General features: G+C 41.2%; 1 protein-coding gene across 2 annotated transcripts in view; it reads right to left on the reverse strand.

Annotated features, from left to right (window-relative positions):
- Positions 1-19,373, reverse strand: part of ARPP21 (cAMP regulated phosphoprotein 21) — a 184,957-nt gene that overhangs the window by 97,823 nt on the left and 67,761 nt on the right. The gene's annotated exons all lie outside the window — the stretch shown is intronic.

Consider the following 19,373-nt stretch of genomic DNA (forward strand, 5'->3'; position numbering starts at 1 on the left):
AAAACAGCACATATTCAACAGAATTAAACTAAGAGTTGATCTACTCCAGACCGTCCCCAAACTGCTGTTTTTGACTGTTTTCTCCTTCCACATAAATGTTGGTGTTGTTGTTGTTGTTGGTGGTGGTGTGTGTGTGTGTGTGTGTGTGTGTGTGTGAGGGGCTATAAATTCGAATCATTCTTGACCATTGGTCGTTTGGCTCAGGTTGATGGGAGTTGTAGTCCAAAATAACAGGAGGAACCCAGGTTGGGGAAGGTTGATCTACACACTGAGGTGTGCCAATGAGGTGGCGGAATAAGTTGTTAACAATTTTTGGTTGTACCACTTCAACCTGCAGGTATGAACTTTTATTTTTGAATGTTCCTCCACATAAAAAGTTCCTTGCAATGTAGTACACTAGCACATGAGGAAAGGGGCAGTGATAAACCTATATACCCAATGTGCTATTTTTCAACTTGCAGAGAGGTTTTTTTGGAGGGGGGAGCGTTCAAAAATATAACACCCTACCTGCAGCCTGAAGTGGTACAGTCCAGAACCCAATCACCTCAGCCTACCATTTCACTCTGAGAAATATGTAGATCAACTCTAAAATCCACCCTAGTTTCCTGTAAATTAACAAAGCAATAATGATTCCCTGTAGTACACAGACGACAGCCTTTATTTTTAGCTGCTTGACCTTCAAGTCTATTTATCACAGCATGTAAACAAAAAAATCACTTCCACTCTAAGAGATAGGTAAGTCTAACTATAAAAAGAAAAGTCTTTCTGCAGGAATCCAGTGACTGGGAAAGGAACTTGTAAAAATAAAATGCAGCCTGGTCCTGCATTTTTAAACTATACTTAAATTAAAACTGTGTAGCTTCTCAAACATTGCAAGACATACACCTGAAAGGCTTCTATTTACATAGCAGTCTTGAAACACACACAGACACAGTTCAGTATACTGATTAACTGTATATTGTATACTGCAAATACCTGTTCCACATGTGTAGCAGGCTTCTATTTCCCTTGCACTTGCAAACACATGTGCAAGGACAATAAAACTATATCCAAATAATCTGCTCTGCATATACAGACTATTTCACATAACCAGTTGTGCCATTATGGACTTCATTTTTGCATAAATATTCATTTATGGGACTGCATATCATGTAAGAAAAAGCACCTGCTATTTATAAAGGGCCAGACTTTGGAAGAGATCATGAAATGATATAGAAACCTATATATGAAGTTTTAAAATTTCCCTTTAATGCAGATGTTGTAAAAAGTGGACTAAATGACTTTCCAAAAATCAAGACAACAGCTTCGTAAGTCTCCCTGAGTGTAAAAAAGTATCCATTAACAGATGCATGGTTTTCCCCCACACTTCTTACAGAGGAGCTCAGATGCGCTGCTTCCTGGACAGATATATTGTACACTATGACATTACCCTGACACCTTGGCTTCAGAACCCATCTTTGCCCCAGAAACAGCAGCGTGGACAGCTGCCAAGAAAATAATTAAGGCCCCAGTTCAGCTGTAGAGTGCCTGGAGCCACAGTGTATACATATTTAAAATCCCAGAAGGCTGCCCCATTGGCCTTCAGCTCTTATGAGATCAACACAAGAGTATTGTGTTGTGTACTACAGAGCATTCTGTAGTACACTAACTGGAAAGAACAGCATTGGCACTCTGAAATGGGAATCCAAGAATTAAACATGTGGTAATCACTTTAAAATGTACTACTTCATAGTTTTAACTATGTGTCAAGTTGTTGACCATGCCATCATGCAATATTTATCATTGTTCTCACTTTCCTGGATGTTCAAGCTGTTGCTGAAGAGTGGTAACGCCTGTTTATCATATAGCTATGGATGACTACTTCATCTATCACTATAAGAATAGCCACCACAAAATATGTTTTTAGCTGCTATCCTGCTGTGAAGGAACAGAGAGCTGTCCTCCATTTCTGTATCTAGTTTGGTTTTAGGATATTATGAGGTTAAATCTGTGTGTGTGTGTGTGTGTGTATGCGCACGTGCGCTAGTCAGTTTAGGCCAAAAGGTTAATAGTTTAGAGGTCAAAGGTTTAGTTAGAATGTAGAGATCCAGAGGTTTGCTCAGAAAGCCAGGAAATTATGTAGTTCAACTGACGGTCAGAGGAAGTGAGAGAAAAAAATAAACTCAGGAAATAACTTAGTTTGCAGAAATGAACAAGAAACTACCTTCTTGACTGGTGGAGTTGGAGAAAAAGACATTTTAAGAGACAAAAGACTAAGGCAAAAAGGCAAAAAGCAGAGAGAAGTGGGGAGGGAGCAGGGGAGTGAGCAGGAGAGGGAGGGAAAGGAAGAAAGAAAGATCCAGAGTCCTAGAAGAAAGAAAGAGTCAGAGCTGCTAGAACTGGGGAACTGGTTGAGAAAGCTGACCAATCACAGTAAGATACTCTTTTGAAAAGAGACCTGCATAAAATAGGGAGCTAGTCTTGTAAGTTTAGCTTGATGCATTTATCTGGGGTGGGTGGGTGGGTTGTATTACTATTATTATCGTCTTCATTTTGTTTACTCATATATTTTTTGGTGTGTGTGTGTATCCATTTGGATTTGAAAACTTTTTCCTATTGACATTTTTCTCCAGTAAAAATTTAACTTTATTTGAAACATTGTAGTCTCTTTTTGTTGTTGTTGGGTTACCCATCTCATGTTTTATAGCTGCTGTGCATGCATGCACGTGCACACAAACACACATACTCACAACTTAAGGTACTTGAGACTCAGAGAGTTTTAAAGCTGGTTTGGTGGATGCAGCCAGAGGAAAAAAAGATTTTCATCTGGTAGTAGAAGAAAAGGCCACAGGAAGGAAGGGCAAAAAGGAGTGTGACCACACTATTTTGCTGTTTTCCCTTCTAGTCACAGAATAGGTCATTGCTGGTCCATGACACCTGTAGATTCATTACCTATTTTCATCCTTCCTTCTGACCCAAAGAAGTCTTTGGGGATGGATACAGAGAAGCAATTCTTACTATGGCGGCCTACCTCACACTTGCAGAACCATGCTACATAGTTGGAAATTGTGCACACATAGTGCACACAACTAGACAATTCTGCTTTGTCTTGTTATCATGCTGCACAGGAATGGACTCTTCCTAATACAGCAAGTGAAGGGATAATTTAGTTATGCTTTAGTAAAACAGATGTACTACATTATTAAATCCATTTGTGCAAAAGGGGCTTACTTGCTTGATAATCTTGCTAGAGATTGATCTAATGCTTCCTTCAAACTGGCAGCTGGATTTAGTTGATGGAAGCATGTCTTTCAGTACAATGGTTAGAAAATATTGTAACCAAATTCTAAAATAATATTGATATTATTTTGTTATATCAAAGACAAATCTACACCCCCCCCATAATTATGGCATAATAGTATAATAGATCAAACACATGCTCATTATTTCCAAAAGAATGAGATTTGTTATTCTAATAACTGATTGAAGGTTCTCTGTGTTTACTACATGTATTGCCTCACTGTCTTCCTTCCCCCATTTGCATATAATGGTTTGGAGTGAGACTTAGTCATAGGTAGATGACTCAATGAAATCAATGAGACTTAAATTAATCATGAAGGAACCAATGGAAGAGAAAGACAGAGAGGAGAATCAAATGTAGCAAAAAGATGTAATGGCTGAGAATAATATTGAATGAATGAATGAGATATGAGATGAAATAAGTCTGTTTAGCAGGAGATAAATCAGTAGAATGGGAGATATCCTGAACTTATAGTGGTTACACTTCAAAACAGAAAGGTGTTTGTGTAAATTATAATCTGCACCTCTGATGCAAGGATGGAATTAACCAAGACATAAAGAAAACAACAGCTGCAGATGAAAAAAAAATGGGATGTAAAGAAGATGGAGCAAGAGTCAAAGAAGAAGTAAGAGCAGCAACATGGCCCAGTGACTGAAAAATATAGAGGGAAATAATTTAGAAAAAGCAACCAAAGATTATCGGAATTTAAGGCCTGAAAACAGGAATGGATGAATTTGTCAGTTTCACATTCTCCCACATTCGAATTTTTAAAATCTTGAGTTCTTTCCTTCCTGAATATGAAGAAATTTGCAAACTTTGGTAAATTCTTACTCATCTGCAATGGTCAAATTCTTACTCATAAATAAATTAATCTGCACTGATCAAACTGATCAAACTGAATAGGTGCCGTGTTTTACAGCATGGAGAGGACCATGTTGTACCTTCCTGATATATAGCTGTTGAAGATAAGGAGCCTGTTAGAAAGAAGGCGTGGCATCCCTAAATCAGCACTAACATGGCTGAACACACAGGGATTCAAACCCAGATCTTTAAGAGCAAAGCACTCAAAGCCCTGGGCATGGATAGACAAATCTGCCAGTTGCAGTTTATCCCATATTCATTTTTTTAAAAAAATCTCAAATTATTTCCATCCTGAATAGGAAGAGCTTTGTAAATTTTGGTAAATTGTTATTGTGTTGAGGCCAAGCAAGGGAGTGATTTGAGTTGGATTCCTACCCATGCTAGCCAGCTGAAATCAAGCAGAGCTGAGGCAGATAAGGGTGTGGCTAAGAAAGCAGAAAGGCCCAAACAGCAGGAAATAAAGCAGCTTTATAAACTCCAGAGAACTTGCAGGAAGGTGGAGAGAAGGAAGAGGACTGACAGAATGGAAGAAGACAGCAAAGAAGCATCAAAGGAACTACTGGACTTCTGGTAATAAATAACAGTTTTGTAGGTGGAAGGGATTGGCAGTCCTCAATCCTTCCCTATGATTTGCTGGGGCTCCTGGGTGCAAGAACTGAGATCTGGAGTAGTTCCAAGCCCTGTTCTCTGGTGTAAGAGGGGGTTGAGAGCACTCTGAGGGGTTGATATCTTGAGGGGGATCCTCAAACTTATAACAAATGAACTCATCCATCCCCACTGAGAATTATGGAAAGATTTCCAAAGCCAAGGAGGTGAAGCGCACTGCAATAACTGGAGCAGCTAGCAGAAATTATAAGTTCTAATATATATCCAGCAGAGTTGTAGAGGAACAGGAGTGACAAGTAAGAACATAAGCATAAGGAAGAAACACAGTATGTTATATAAAAGATTTAACAAGTCCATTAATGTGAAGATTAAAGAATTAGAGGGGGAAATTTGAGGAAAAGGGTAGGCAACAGTCAATTAGAAAAAAAACGAGGAACAACAGTGGGGCGGGGCTGATAAACAGCAGCAACATGTAGATGGGAAAGTGAAAAGATACAAATAATATGAACTTCTTATAAACAAATGAGAGGAAGGAAAAGAGAGAATTTGAAACTTACATGAGGAAGGAGAAAAAATGAAACCAGCAGCGCTACCACATTCTGCCCCACCATGTGAGGTGAATGGAAATCAACCAGAACTGAGTCAAAGCACGTACAGCATTAGCTGGGCTTCCCTTTCTATGTTATGACACTTGTGTGTCATAGAAAGAAGGGCATGCTGATCTTTCAGACTAGATAACCACCACCTTTTGATGTGAGAACTCTCCTAAAAAGGAAGTGCTTCTTTCATTATAGCTTGACTTACTACATGATAATTGAATTTTACTTTGAAATTGCCTAGATATGTTGTGTTATTGCTGTGTGATAAATTTTGGTTTTAAATGGATAAATGTAACTGAACTGAAATGGAAGGGAACCTCAAACATTTGGACAAGCCCCCACTTTTAGAATTCTAGACCATGTTCCCTCTTCCCCTCAAACATATGCCATATCACCCTCCATCGAAAGGGCTTCTCTATGAGATAGGTTATTCTGCCTACGAGCTATTCAGGTCCAATTCCATCTTTGTTGGAACTGTATGTAATGCTCACATGCTTTAAGATGTGGAATTACAGTGTGGGAGGCAAAGCAACATCCATTATTTGGCAAATGGAGCAGAACATGATGCTCTGACTATGTGCTCTACAATCAGCTTAATAAAGGATAACAGGAATGTAGTGCAGTGCAACTGTTTCATACTGCTACATCATATGGGTGTGCTCTGTGTTAGGGCCAGCCACTGCTTGGAATGTGAAGCACTTCAGCAGAGCAATCTCTACATGATGTGGAAGGACAATATGGTGAGGGACTGCTGGTGGCAAATCATAATGTGGAAGCTACTTCAACTTGGTTTCTGCATGCAGACTGGGCCTAATGTATTGGAGTGAAAAGACAGACAGGAAAGGGGAGGAATGGTAAAGATGAAGAGAATATGAGACTGGGCTTCAGAAATTTAGAACCATTTGCAAAATACATGGATAGAAGCACCATTGGATGCAAGACAAGAGTAAATAATGTTCTATTTCTAGGATTCTGTAATACTCTATCAGATATCTCAGATGTTATACAAATGAGCTTGATGCAGAATGCTGCATATCATACATTTTCACTAAATGATTTGCAAAACAGAGGAAAAACCATTAGAAGCAACACTGCTGAAAAAGGACAATGATTGCCCAGTGTGAATGCAGGGTAATCAGCACACATACCCCCAAACCAAATGCAAATCTAATTATAAATATATACCATCAGGAGGCTAATGCAGCTGATATATGTTCCTCCCCTAGGAGATAGAAAAAGTGTTACTACAAAGAGAATTCAAATAAGCTGAAAAGATTTAGAGCAACGTCAGGTTTTCAACTGATTTGTGATTTTGCTGTATTCATCTCTTCCTCCTGCCTATGCCCATCATTTCTATTTGTAATACAAACTGTCTTTAATCATATTGCCTTCTCTTTTCAAGGATTAGGGTGGCGCAGCATAGCTTCTTTTCTTGCATTATTTTTATGCCAACAAATCATGCATTTCTATATTGTGTGCAAGGTGGTCTCATTCTTTTAAAAATGTTAATGATGAGCAGAAACGTATGAAATACAGCACTGCAACAATTGGTGCATTTTCTATGACAGCCATGCCACAAATGTAACATGTGACCAAGCAGGGTTGTCTGAATCCACTAGCACATTATAGATATGTGTTGAAATCATGGATTACAGCCTCAAAATTTCCCAGGAAATCGTGAGATAAAACTGTGATACACATTTGAACATCTCAAAATCATTGAGGCAATCAGTCAAGAGCAGTGATGCTTCCCAAATTCTTATCAGAATATATTCCCATATTTTAAGAGTTCTGAATTACCTGAGCTTGTTCCTGAACTAAAACCAATGCATTAGGTATTCTCAAATGTTCCATTTTTATTTCAAAATGTTATTTATTTTATTTAAGTAAAAGTGGAGCAGTGTGCATACAGAGTTTGCACAGCTTTCAATTTCTTAATGTATTATTTTGCCTGCTCCGTTAGCAATGTGCATGTGGACATGCTCAGAGATGAACTGGGAAAAAAACCCAATCCTGAAGTGATCATATGCATGACCGCACCAAGATTCTTTTTGTGCAGAATTTTACTGGTGCAAATGTGCATTGAAAAAATACTGGGGATAGCAAGGAGAGAAAATTTGCTGTGGTCATAAGTATGGTTGTACCAAGATTCTTTTTGTTAGGGCTGTGCACCACTTCAGATCCAAATTCCGAGCTGGAGCGAGGTGATTTGGACCAAATCGGTCCAGATCTGAAGCATGTTGGGTTTGGTCTGAAGCAGGTTGGATTGATCTGAATTGCTTCAGATTGCTTCAGACAATTCTGAAGCTCAGACACCCTAGGGATGGACCAGCTTTGCCCCTGGCTTTCCCGAGCAACCGCTGAGCGGCTGCCTCCATTCATGCCCCCCCCCCAGACGTGCCCAATGAGCGTGAGCTGCTCACCGAACTGCACAAGCCCCCTGCTCCTTAACCGGACCCATCATGAGTGCCTGCAGCTGTCGGCCTCTTCAAGGGAGTCGCCATTTTCTTTTAAAATGGTGACTCATCTATTTCCATATATCAAATGTTGTGCAAATGGCAGCTGTAAGGCAGGCTCAGTGGGACACAATTCGGATGGGACATTACAGGCTCATTGGGACATAATTCGGATGTCCAAATACTGCTTCGGATCCGGAGTCCGAAGTGGGTCAGATCAGGTCCAAATCAGGCTGATGTGGATTGGGGCCGATTCAGAAGCTCTGAATAGGCCTCTGAAGCAGGTTGGGTGGGTCTGGGCACAGCCTTACTTTTTGTATAGTGCTTTTCAAATGAACAGAAGGTAGTAAACAAACTGCAACAAATTGCACAGAGTCCAATTCCAGAGATAATTTTAAACAAAAATTCAGGGGGAACTGAATGCCAGGCAGAGTGAACTACAGGAACAATAAGGGAATAGAATGGGGAATGTCATCTTCTCATCCCTAGTCAGGAGCACAGATGATCAGCCACCAAGCTACTCTCTCAAAAATCAACTCAAAATAGTTTTGGAAATCCAGACCAGGCTTGCACAACCTTTAACCCACCCATACACTAGCCATGTACAGTAGCCTACTGAAGACTTGGCTGAGGGAGAAATCTCCCAATATGGATGACTGTATTGCAGGCCACATGATTGCAGGCTACAGTACATGGCTTTTGGAGTCTATATAGCTTATACAAGCAAGTCACAAGCAGGGATGCCTGGATTAGTCTATTTCTGATCTCTGTCAATTTCACATGAATTCAGTTGTAGGTCCATTCCAACCCCTGTTCTGCTAATTGTTTTTAAGCAACACAAAATATACATTTCAATTGTTTGCATCTGCCCCGCCCCTGCCCCAAATATGCATTTTTTAGCTCAGAACTGCATCACAAAATTTGCAGGACAAAGGATAACTGTTCCAATTGTCTATTAGTCCAGGAAGTGTGAATTAGGTTGGTTCACTTAAAAATGCAAATCAGATGGAATTCTCCAGCATCCCTAGCCACAAGATGTGCAGGCCTAATCCACAATATGACTATCAAATATAAGAATTTATATTAATTTCACTAGGGTTGCAGAGACTGCCCTGGTCCTGTTGTATGTAGGTCACACCCATGTAAGACTTTCCCACGGCACATGTGGGCATGACAGGAGGAATCACAGACTGGATCTGCTGATAAAAGTGCTGCTAGCCATGCTCCCTGCTAGTCATTAGTGGCTATGTTATGGCTCCTTTGTAGATGTGTCCAGGTGGATTGTTAAGTAACCAAATGACTCATCAAACCCACTACTCTTTACTCTGACTGGTAACCACTGTCAGGCCTGCTACCCGAGATCTTTTTAATGGAGATGTCACTTTTGAACCTAAGATATGTGCACTGCAAGTGTTCCCTCACAGAGCCATGCCAGGCCATGCCATGCTCCCATGATTAATAAGTTTCCCAGATAAGGGGACCTCTGTGTAGAAGTTGGCTTCCACATATATATCACATGCTGGATTGGCCACCATGGGCATCAACTGGATGGCATGCAAACATGGGTACTGTCTATATGCATTGCATTAATTTTCAAAGTGTCTACAGAGAATGGGGAAAATGGTGTAAATTCACAATGAATAGAAGTAGACAGCTCTGCATTTGGAAGACGGGGAGAGAAAATGCCTAGAAAGAAAAGACAGTATAATATTACCTGTGCCCATCACACAAAATCAAATAGTTCTTCAATGAGGTAAAAGTTTTATTTATTTATTTATTTATTTATTTATTTATTTATTTATTTTATTAATCGCCCATCTGACTGGTCACCCAGCCACTCTGGGCGATGTACAACCCACCATAAACAATTTAAAACAATAAAATTTTACCATAAATTTTTTTTAAAAAAAATACCCTAACCCACCCCAAATGCCTGCCTGAACAACCACGTTTTTAATGCACGACGGAAGCTCATTAAAGAGGGGGCATGACGGAGTTCCCTAGGGAGGGAGTTCCACAGAGTGGGGGCCACCACAGAGAAGGCCCTCTCCCTCGTCCCCACCAGTCTAGCTGTCCTGGCTGATGGGACAGAGAGAAGGCCATCCGAGGCTGATCTTGTTAAGCGGCCTGTCTGGTGTTGCTGGAGGCGCTCCTTAAGATAGGCTGGGCCGGAACCATATAGGGTTTTAAAGGTCAAAACCAACACCTTGAATTTGGCCCGGAAAACAACTGGTAACCAGTGCAACTCCTTCAGCACTGGAGTGATGTGATCTCGCCGGCGGCTGCCTTTAATCAGGCGAGCCGCCGCGTTCTGTACCAGCTGCAGTTTCCGAACCGTCTTCAAGGGTAACCCCACGTAGAGCGCATTACAGTAGTCTAAACGAGAGGAGACCAGGGCATGTACTACCGATGGGAGCAGATGGTCGGGAAGGTAAAAGTTTTTGTATGAAGAACAAAACAAAGAGGAGCTCAAACAGTGACAGGTCCTGCAGCACTGTGAACTACATCACTTGCTCACATGAATCTCAGTAATTTCTGTGCAGAAGGCTTCTGCTGAAGATACACCCTACCTGATAAAATTCAGCAAAAGGATAATCTTCACTACTGTTCTTTATGAAATTCATAATCATGTGACTCAATTAATTTAACCTGATATAAGAGACTTTACATTTTGGATTTCTCTTCCATTTAGGCCTTTTGTTATTTTACATAGGTTTATGCTAAACAGGACCATCAGTATGTTAGGCATTAATACTTCATTTTGAGGTATTAAAAGACCCCAAACAGCTGAAAATGCTACGTATTTGAAATAGTGTCTACTGAAAATCACAGTAAGAAAAGAAAATAACTTTAAAGACCATGAGTACAGGCTGTACATTAAAAACTGGCTACTGTGGAATCTCAAAAAATACTGTATGCATGTATAATCTGGTTAGCTTTCCCTAGGCATTTTCCTCACCCTTCTTTTCATAGCAGTTTACACCAGGCACCATTTCATGAATGAACACATTTCTAGATCGCAGGATTAGGGATAATACATAGCTTAAGTTCTCACTGAGGTGACAAGTCTGTATCTGGACTGTACCACTGGTGTAGATACACATGACTGAACGCTTCTTTATATACAAAGCAAAATCCCTGGATTTCTGGACACAGAAAACTATATATCAGGGACAAATGTTCTAGTGTAGCCTAGCCTTGCATACATGCTTGTTTCTTACATGCAGGATTAAAAAAATGTATGGAGCAGTATTCTAACGTGTGAGATGCACCTTCAGACTCGGCTTGGTACACCTCAGATACAGTTTACCACCTCAGAGAGAACTAGAATATTGTTTTGTGAGCATACCAATAGTTTCTAATACAGATAAGAATGCTGATATTGTGAGGCAGCAATGAAAAAAGTTCTGACAATGATCTGGAAGCTGGCCCTCCCAAACAAGTGTTCCCTGCAATATGCCTGGGCTAGTTTAATATTGACTCATAAAATAATGCGATTTGGGTAAATTTCCAACTCTGTATGGAAATAAGGAAACATTATGTTTCCTTTCCATTTACCAAGGTCAGACTGGAGACTAATCATGTTAATTTTATTTATGGCAAGATTACACTCCTGGGCTGTGAGGCTGCAGTGATTAACAAAGACTGCAGTGATTGACTAATGTTTAACTAACACTTTATTACAGTGTAACTGCTATAAAGTACATGACCACTTTAATTCCAAACAAATTAATTTAGAGATTATATTACACTGAAAAATAATAACAGAGGCATTATATAAGGTTCATTAATCCTACGTTTTGTCCTTGGATACATGTGTATGACTTTTGGGGGTGAGAGAGCTCAGTATAAACATCTCTGGGACAAAACCCACTAGACTTGGCTTGTCTAATTTCGGTGAGCATTTTTAGGGAGATTGAAACATGAAAACCTAGGGAAGATCAAACACCCATTCATATACTCATGAAATGTACAAAGCCAAAGTGGTTACTATTGCATACCTAAAGAATCAAGTAAGAGCCCTTCTCTTTTTCTTTCTTTCTTTCTTTTTTATAAGGCCTTTGCCACAATATATGTCCAGAAATGCCCTACCCCATGTCTGGCTTGCCTGGCTGCAGGGAAGCCATTGCAGCGATCGCCACTGGCATTCACAGTATGGTGCCACTGGTTGGGGGGGGGAGGGGCTCATGAGGCGTTTTAGCCTGTGGGGCCCCTCCCTTCAGCCTCTTTGAAGTGTAAATAGCATTGCCCTTATTTTCGCCGTAGTCTACGTAAATCTTTACGTAGACTACAGGGACCAAATAAGGAACGCAAATGGCGGCTCCCTATGGGAGCCGCCATTTGCGTATGTGCTTTTTTTTTTTTTTTTAAAGTCACCCGTGATAGGCTACGTGACGATTAACGTAGCCTATCACGGCTGACTTTGCAGATCTAGCCGTGATAGGCTAAGTAAATCGTTACGTAGTCTATCATGGGGCGTTGTTGTTGTTTTTTTTCTTTTGAAGTTCGCGGCCAGGGAGACGGGGCGCTTCTCCCTGGCCTGAATTTCGGCCGGGCGAGGCGGGAAGCCTCCCCGCCGGCCTGAATTTCGGCCGGGCAAGGCGGGAAGCCTCCCCCCCCCGGCCTGAACTTCGGGGGGAGAAGCGAAGCGCCTCCCCCCCACCGCGAAGCAAGCTGCGAGACCAGGTAAGTGACTTTCGTACATCCCTACCTATGGGGGCCACCATTTGTGTATGCGTTTTTTGTTGTTTTTTTCAAAGTCACCCGTGATAGGCTACGTGACGATTAACGTCGCCTATCACGGCTGACTTTGCAAATCTATTTGTTAATCGTTACGTAGCCTATCACGGGGGTGGGGTTTTTTTGTTTGTTTTTTCGTGGCCGGGTAGATGGGGCGCTTCTACCCAGCCTGACTTTTGCCGGCGAGGGATGGGGCGCCTCCCGCCCGGCCTGAATTTCGGCTGGGCGAGGCAGGAAGCCTCCCCCCCCTCACATGAACTTCGGGGGGAGAAACGAAACACCTCCCCCCCACCGCGAAAAAAGCTGTGGGACAAGGTAAGTCCCTTTTGTACATCCCTACCTTTTGCAGATTTTCAATAAATGTGGCTCAAGTTTTTATACCACATACATGTGTCTCATCTCTTTATTTTCCCCCACTCTTCCTTTCACCCACATCAAATCTTTCTTCACCCTGCTTAGAATACATGCCATGCCATTCTGGAACAGATCATAATCTTAATCACTCAGAGCAAATATCAGTGTTGAACAAATCCTTAGAATCACATTAGCTATTGGATCAATAGATTGCTTTTCCTGAAAAGAACCAAAACAAATCTCTGTCCCTCATAACTGAGGATAGATTCACACCACTGCATTTCCCACCCCAAGGTAACTTTTTCTGCATTCATGTTATAATAGAGGTCCATATGGTGTCTGCTCCTGGGAGTTCAACATGTCCAGGTGACTCACTACCACATTTACAGCCAGCTTAAATTTGAGCATGGAATCTCCCATGGCCATGCAGTTGGAATCACTACCAAGTTAATTAATAAACTGAATACTCTGTGGGATTTTAGCAATGAGAAAGGCACAAAGCTTACTAGAGTCCCATCTTCATTACATATAAATGAGACTAAAAATTAATTCCCCCCTAGGCAAGTGAATATAATATTTCTCAATAATATTCATGGAGTAATGCACTACCTACTCTAAGAGAATGTTACATATTTATTTATAGTTTTAACTAGAAGACACAAATTTAGGTATGTGGAACCTCCCAGCCCTTCTCATTTTTTTCCAGTGAGTTCTTTCTAATGCTTTACATTAGCTAGGCAACTCTTCCCTGCCCCCCTCATGTGTGTGTGGGGTGGGGGAGAGAGATCCACTGAGTTCTATCTTTGTTTCCTTTTAGAAAAGTATTGAAGATTTATTTTATTTCTACAAGCTTTTGATGCCTACTGCTGCTGCTTTTGAGGATTATTTTGTTTTTAAACTGACATATTAGCTTTAGCGGTGCTGTTCTATTATTCTCTTCTTATGATTTTTTTTAAAAATCAGATTGTCTTTAGGTTTTCATAAGCCACTTTGTGCAGTAGAAAAGTAGGATAACAACAACATGATATGTCTGTGACAGAAACAACATGAAAAATTAGAATCTCTTATCTTTTTCAAAGACATGGTATAAAGACGTTTCTCCCATCTTATATAATAAGCCCAACCTTGGCTGCCACCATCACGTTGCCTGTGCCTGAGAGCCTCTCTAAACATTAGCTGAATTGCTGTAAGGTCATGGAATACTCATAGTCATTCTAATTGTGTGTGTGTGTGTGGGGGGAGTTAGCGGTAGGAATACTGATAAACAGTACTGCCTCTATGAGAAAAGTAAGAGGTGTGTTAGGCTGTCAGTCTCATATTGGCTGAAGAACATAAACAGAGAAGCTGAAGTCTGAAGAGGTGACTGTAAAGAAGGCTTATGAAATAGGGAAACACATCCCTGAGGCAGAGTGACTTAAGGGAAGGAATCAAATGAAAGCAGGCAGGGGTTGTGAATGGTGGATGGGTGGATGAGTCAGAGACCTAACAGAAAGAGGGATGGAAGAGATGGGGGTCTTCAGGAACTGAAGAAAGGGGTGGGGCAAGAAGACGAAAATTTAGGCAACTTTAGCACAAGCCTAAGGGCAGCAGGGACCAAGTGCTCGAATCAGGAAGGCTGTGCATTCTGAGGTAAGTATGCAGAGGACAGGAAAGCTGATGCTGGAAGACAACCCAGGAACAGGAGGATGGAAGGAAATGAGGCAGAGTAGGCTGAGGATCAGGACCCTGGGAGAAGAATGAGTGTAGAGAAGCCAGAAGTCTGAGTAGAATGAGGGAAATAAGGCAGGGAACCTCTAGCCTACTAATGGCATGAGAGAGCAAGTTGTATAAATGGAAAATGTGAAACTAAAAGGCTTACCAGAGTAACTTCCTTGCATTTCCATGGAATAGTGTTGCCAAATTTGAAGTGAGTCTCATCTGTTACTCTAATGTATCATAAATGCATTGACTTATCAAAGCTGTTGTTGTTGTTGTTGTTGTTTTTAAATGGGGCATATTATCCAGGTGTGAATGCAGAAAATATATAAGGAATTACATTACTATTTGTTTGCAAAGCAACTTTGGCCCAGTTCAGTCATAATGAACCCAGTCTGATAAAGCATGGTTTATCTGCCTGGGGATAAGCCATGTACCTGCATGCTCCTTTCCTTCCTTCATGTATCAAGCTTCAGCAAAACTATCTTACTTTCTTAAACCACAGTTTCCTGTGACATCTGAGCCAGGAATATTTGGTTTAAGGGCTCCCTCCAAACACGTTATGAAACTAGGATCTCATCCTGATTTGGCGGGAGAACTGAAACCAGTTTCTTGGTTCAGATGTTACAGGAAACTGTGGCTTGAGAAAGTAAGATAGCTCTGCTGAAGCTGGGTCCACAAAGGCAAGGGGAAGGAGAAGAGGCAGTGCATTTATCAGACCAGGATCATCATGGTTCAGTGTTATCAGAACCAGGAAACTGTTTGCTGCTTAGCAAATTCTTAGGATTCTTTAAATTATATATTTGTGTGGCTGCAATGCATTGGTTCTTCCCCACCCCCCACCCCTGCACCTGGAACAACTTGTTACTAATGAATCGAGCCACTCTGTTGCTGACACAAGGGATTAACAGATTCAGTGTGGGCAGTACTACCTACAACATATTTTAACTATGACATATTTGGCACAGTAGAAAATTTATCATTCTGCTGACATAATTGTTATGTGTTAAAACTTTGTGTTAGTATTCTGGAAGAGCATCAAAGATTCCCGGACTCTGTGTGACTATACATCGTACAGTCATGAAGAGGCCAACATCCAAGCGCAGAAAGCACTTCCATGCAAGCACAACACTAGCCCCTTGGACATTATAGCATACCACTGTAGACCAGTCTAGACATTCTCCTAATCTTTAGGTTGCAGGGGGTAGGGGCAGTGCAGAGGTTCACAGCACCTTCAAACCCAGCCAAAGTGGACATTATAGTCACTGCTGCAGACACTGGAGCTCTGCCATCCTGACTGGCTTCCTTATTTATTTCAATGGAAGGAAGAGATCTGTTCAATCAGATCTCTCCATGAAATGTATGGGAGAGTAGCCTGGTAAAGAATCCAAATATGAGTCTACTGTAAGCTGCAGTGAAATACTCCCCTCCTTCCAATTTACCACCACAGTTTATAAAATTCACTCCCAAAATCGACTTCTCAGTTTCAGGCTCCCATTTCAACTTTCAAGAAACCTTTGATTCAAGGCCATAACTTTTGAGGGGTCAACTCAAATATTCAGAGATCTCTGGCATGGGGTGTGGGCAGCACTGAAGAGGTACTGTTATGCTGGGAGAATATAACTCATCATTCACTATAGCACCTTTCAGACCTTCATATGTGCATTGGCTGAATGCATAGAGAAGAGTGTGATTGCACCTGCTGGCCATGTTTACCCAAAGGTTTGAAAGTGGCTTCCTTATGCATATAGCTTACTATTCAGCCAAATGGACTGTCACATTCTCCCGGCTCCACATGTTTAATTAACATGTGAGGGGGGGAATATCTGAAAAAGGTCTTAGTGGTATTCTTATAATTATGTGTTGCTTGTCATGAATACAGAGACTGTGGAATTTGTGTTTGATTTCCTATTTCATGTGTGTATATCTATTTCAATTTAATACACACTTTGCTAGAGTTTGAATTTTTTTTAGATCAGGATTGTTGAACCTCTTTCAGCCTGAGGGCCAAATTCACTTGTGGAGAAGCACTTAGAGGTTATATTTCAGTGGTGGGCAGGGCCAAAGGCAAAGGGGGTGGGGCCAGAAATACCAAAAATGTTATCTTAAAGCTCTTACTGCTGGTAACTAAGCCTTAGGGAGACATTTCAACCTTTTAGAATGGGGGAAAAGCTGCAAAAAAGCTGTGTAAAACACTGTAAAAGGAAACCCCCAATGCACTTGCTCCTGGTGGTTCTACATGGACCTATGGCTCGATTAGAGTATACCAGAAGAGCCTTCAGCATGGTGGCCCCTTTTCTCTGGAATTCCCTGCTCCTGGAGGTCAGGCAGGCACCAACACTGCATTGTTTCTGGCACTTCCTGAAAACAGCACTGTTCCAGGAGGCATTCCTTAATTGGCATTGTGTGTGTTTTTAAACAAGTATAATTTTAATGTGGTATTTTAATCTTTTTATTCTTTTATTGTTTTATTTCTTGCATTCACCACTCTGAAATCTGTTCTAGATATTGAGAGGTATATAAATATTGTAACTAAATAAATGCTTGGTGATTGGGGAAGAGAGGGTGGGGTTAGGAGAAGTGGGCATGGCCATCTGGGGACACAGGTGGGCCAGATTTGCTATGAAGGGTCAAGAAAAAGGGACATGTGCTATGGAGGTTGACCAATGGAAATGGTGGCTAAAGGAAGTGGTTGTTAGGACAAGAATCTCTAAACTCTGGAAACAAATTTGCAAGATACATATTTAAATATGTATTTAAAGTACACATTTTCTCATAATATTTAAATGCATTTTTGATATGTTTCAACTGCCTTGAACTGTATTGCAACATTCAAAAAAGTAAGCAATCAGGTATTTCATATAGCAATTTGCAAAGACTGAAGTCCTCAAGTATCTCCTGACTGGCTGAATTGGTGTCATGAAGAGACATGATAGAAGTCTTCAAAAATCTGAAAGGCTGTCATGCAGAAGATTGAGCAGAGTTGTTTGCTGTTGCTCCAGAGAGCAGAACTAGAACCAATGTGTGGAAATTGCAGGGAAGCAAATTTCAGGTGCACATCAGAAGAATCTTCTGAATTGTGTGAGCTGTTCAGCAGTGGAACAAACTGCCTCAGAAAGTGACGGACTCTCCTTCACTGGAGGTATATAAGCCAAGGCTCAACAGCTGTCAGGCTACTGTAGCTGCCTCCTACACTGCAGAGCCTGTATTGAGCAGGGGGGTTGGACTAGATGATCTCCAATCACACTTCCAACTCTATGGTCTATGCTTCATAGAAGTTCATGAACATTCCAAGGACTAGAGAACCAAGTTGTCAAAATGTCTGCAGTCCAGTCCTGGAAGGAATGTTTTCAGTTTAAACCTCACAGAGCTGGGGACAAGGGTGCATCAGGCTGAAAACTGGGAACAAACTCTGGGATGCAGGGAAGCTAAATAATAGGGAGCTGGAGCCAGAACCAAAAGGGATGAAATACGGATGTAGAATACGTAACAAACTGAGAATCAGGAATCCAAGGGAAGGAGAAGGGCAGAGGCATAGTGCCTCAGAGAACTGAAGTAATGAAGAGCCAGCAAAAGAAGGAAAAGTAGGAGCTGAATTTTATACATTGACTTGAATCAAGCAGCCAGTTCTTTGGGTACAGGCTCCTAATTTGGTATAGGACACACTGGGCCAGTTTGCGTGACAGGGCCAGCTCACCATGGGTTATTTAACACATAATGAGTCGTGGCATGTGCCAGGCAACATTCTGAATATGAAACCCCCAAGCAGGCATTGCCATGTCATGCGAACCTGGCCACCGAGGGTTATTTGAGGGATAACAGCACCCACATAACTCTACAACAGACTGAGGGTTGTTTAACCCTCAAATAACCTTTAATCTTTGTAAACCACCCAGAGAGCTTTGGCTATTGGGTGGTATAGAAATGTAATAAATACATAAATACATAAATACAACCCTCAGTGGCCGGGTTCGCATGACATGCCAACCCCCACTCCGGGTTGCATATTCAAATGTTGCCTGGCACACACTACAGCTCATCGTGTGTTAAACAACCCCCAGTGAGTCCAGCATGTTGTGCAAACCAGGTCAATGAATTTCCATTATTTGCTTCCATCCAACTATTTCTTACAGAAGCAGGGACACTGAGTCATCCAGAGTTCCCACAACTGCACAGGCTGTGTCATTCATTTTAATGAAAGCAGCAAATCAAACTGCACAGTTCGGTTTCCTCCATTGACGTTAATGGGGCAGCCTGCATCCACAAGAGTTCTCAATGTGCTCAACAGAGTGATTGCAAACCTCCGGATCAGGCTAATCTGTCTAGTCTAAAAAGAGTGCACTCGGAGATTGCACAATTAGGCCTCAGACATTAGTGGGTATTATTTTATTGTTTTCAATGGCTGCCTATGAATTTTTATTTTGGTGTGAGTTGTCTTAGATGCCTTGTAAGGTGGAAATGGCAAGAGACACATTCCTAAATTACAGAAATTAATACATTTTTGCCCACTTAATGATATAAAAATCAACTCTTTGCATTCTGTGACGCCTGGTTTCTACATACCAGATGGTCTTCTTAGTTTATTTATTATGCGAAGTGAATTAATTCAGAGACAGTTGAGAAACTGCGAAGGGATAATAATGTATATGGGGGGAAAAACCTTGCATCTAAAGAACAAATGTGGATACCAGATAAAGAACTCATTATGCAAAAGGAGATTCCTGTAAAAATTATATAGGGAAAGGAATGCCATCATGCATTTAACCGTATGGGTTAAAAGTA

This window comes from Heloderma suspectum, chromosome 5 (genome assembly GCF_057233095.1).
Source record: "Heloderma suspectum isolate Gila_16-S chromosome 5, 16-S_ref, whole genome shotgun sequence".
NCBI classification, from domain to species: Eukaryota; Metazoa; Chordata; class Lepidosauria; order Squamata; family Helodermatidae; genus Heloderma; species Heloderma suspectum.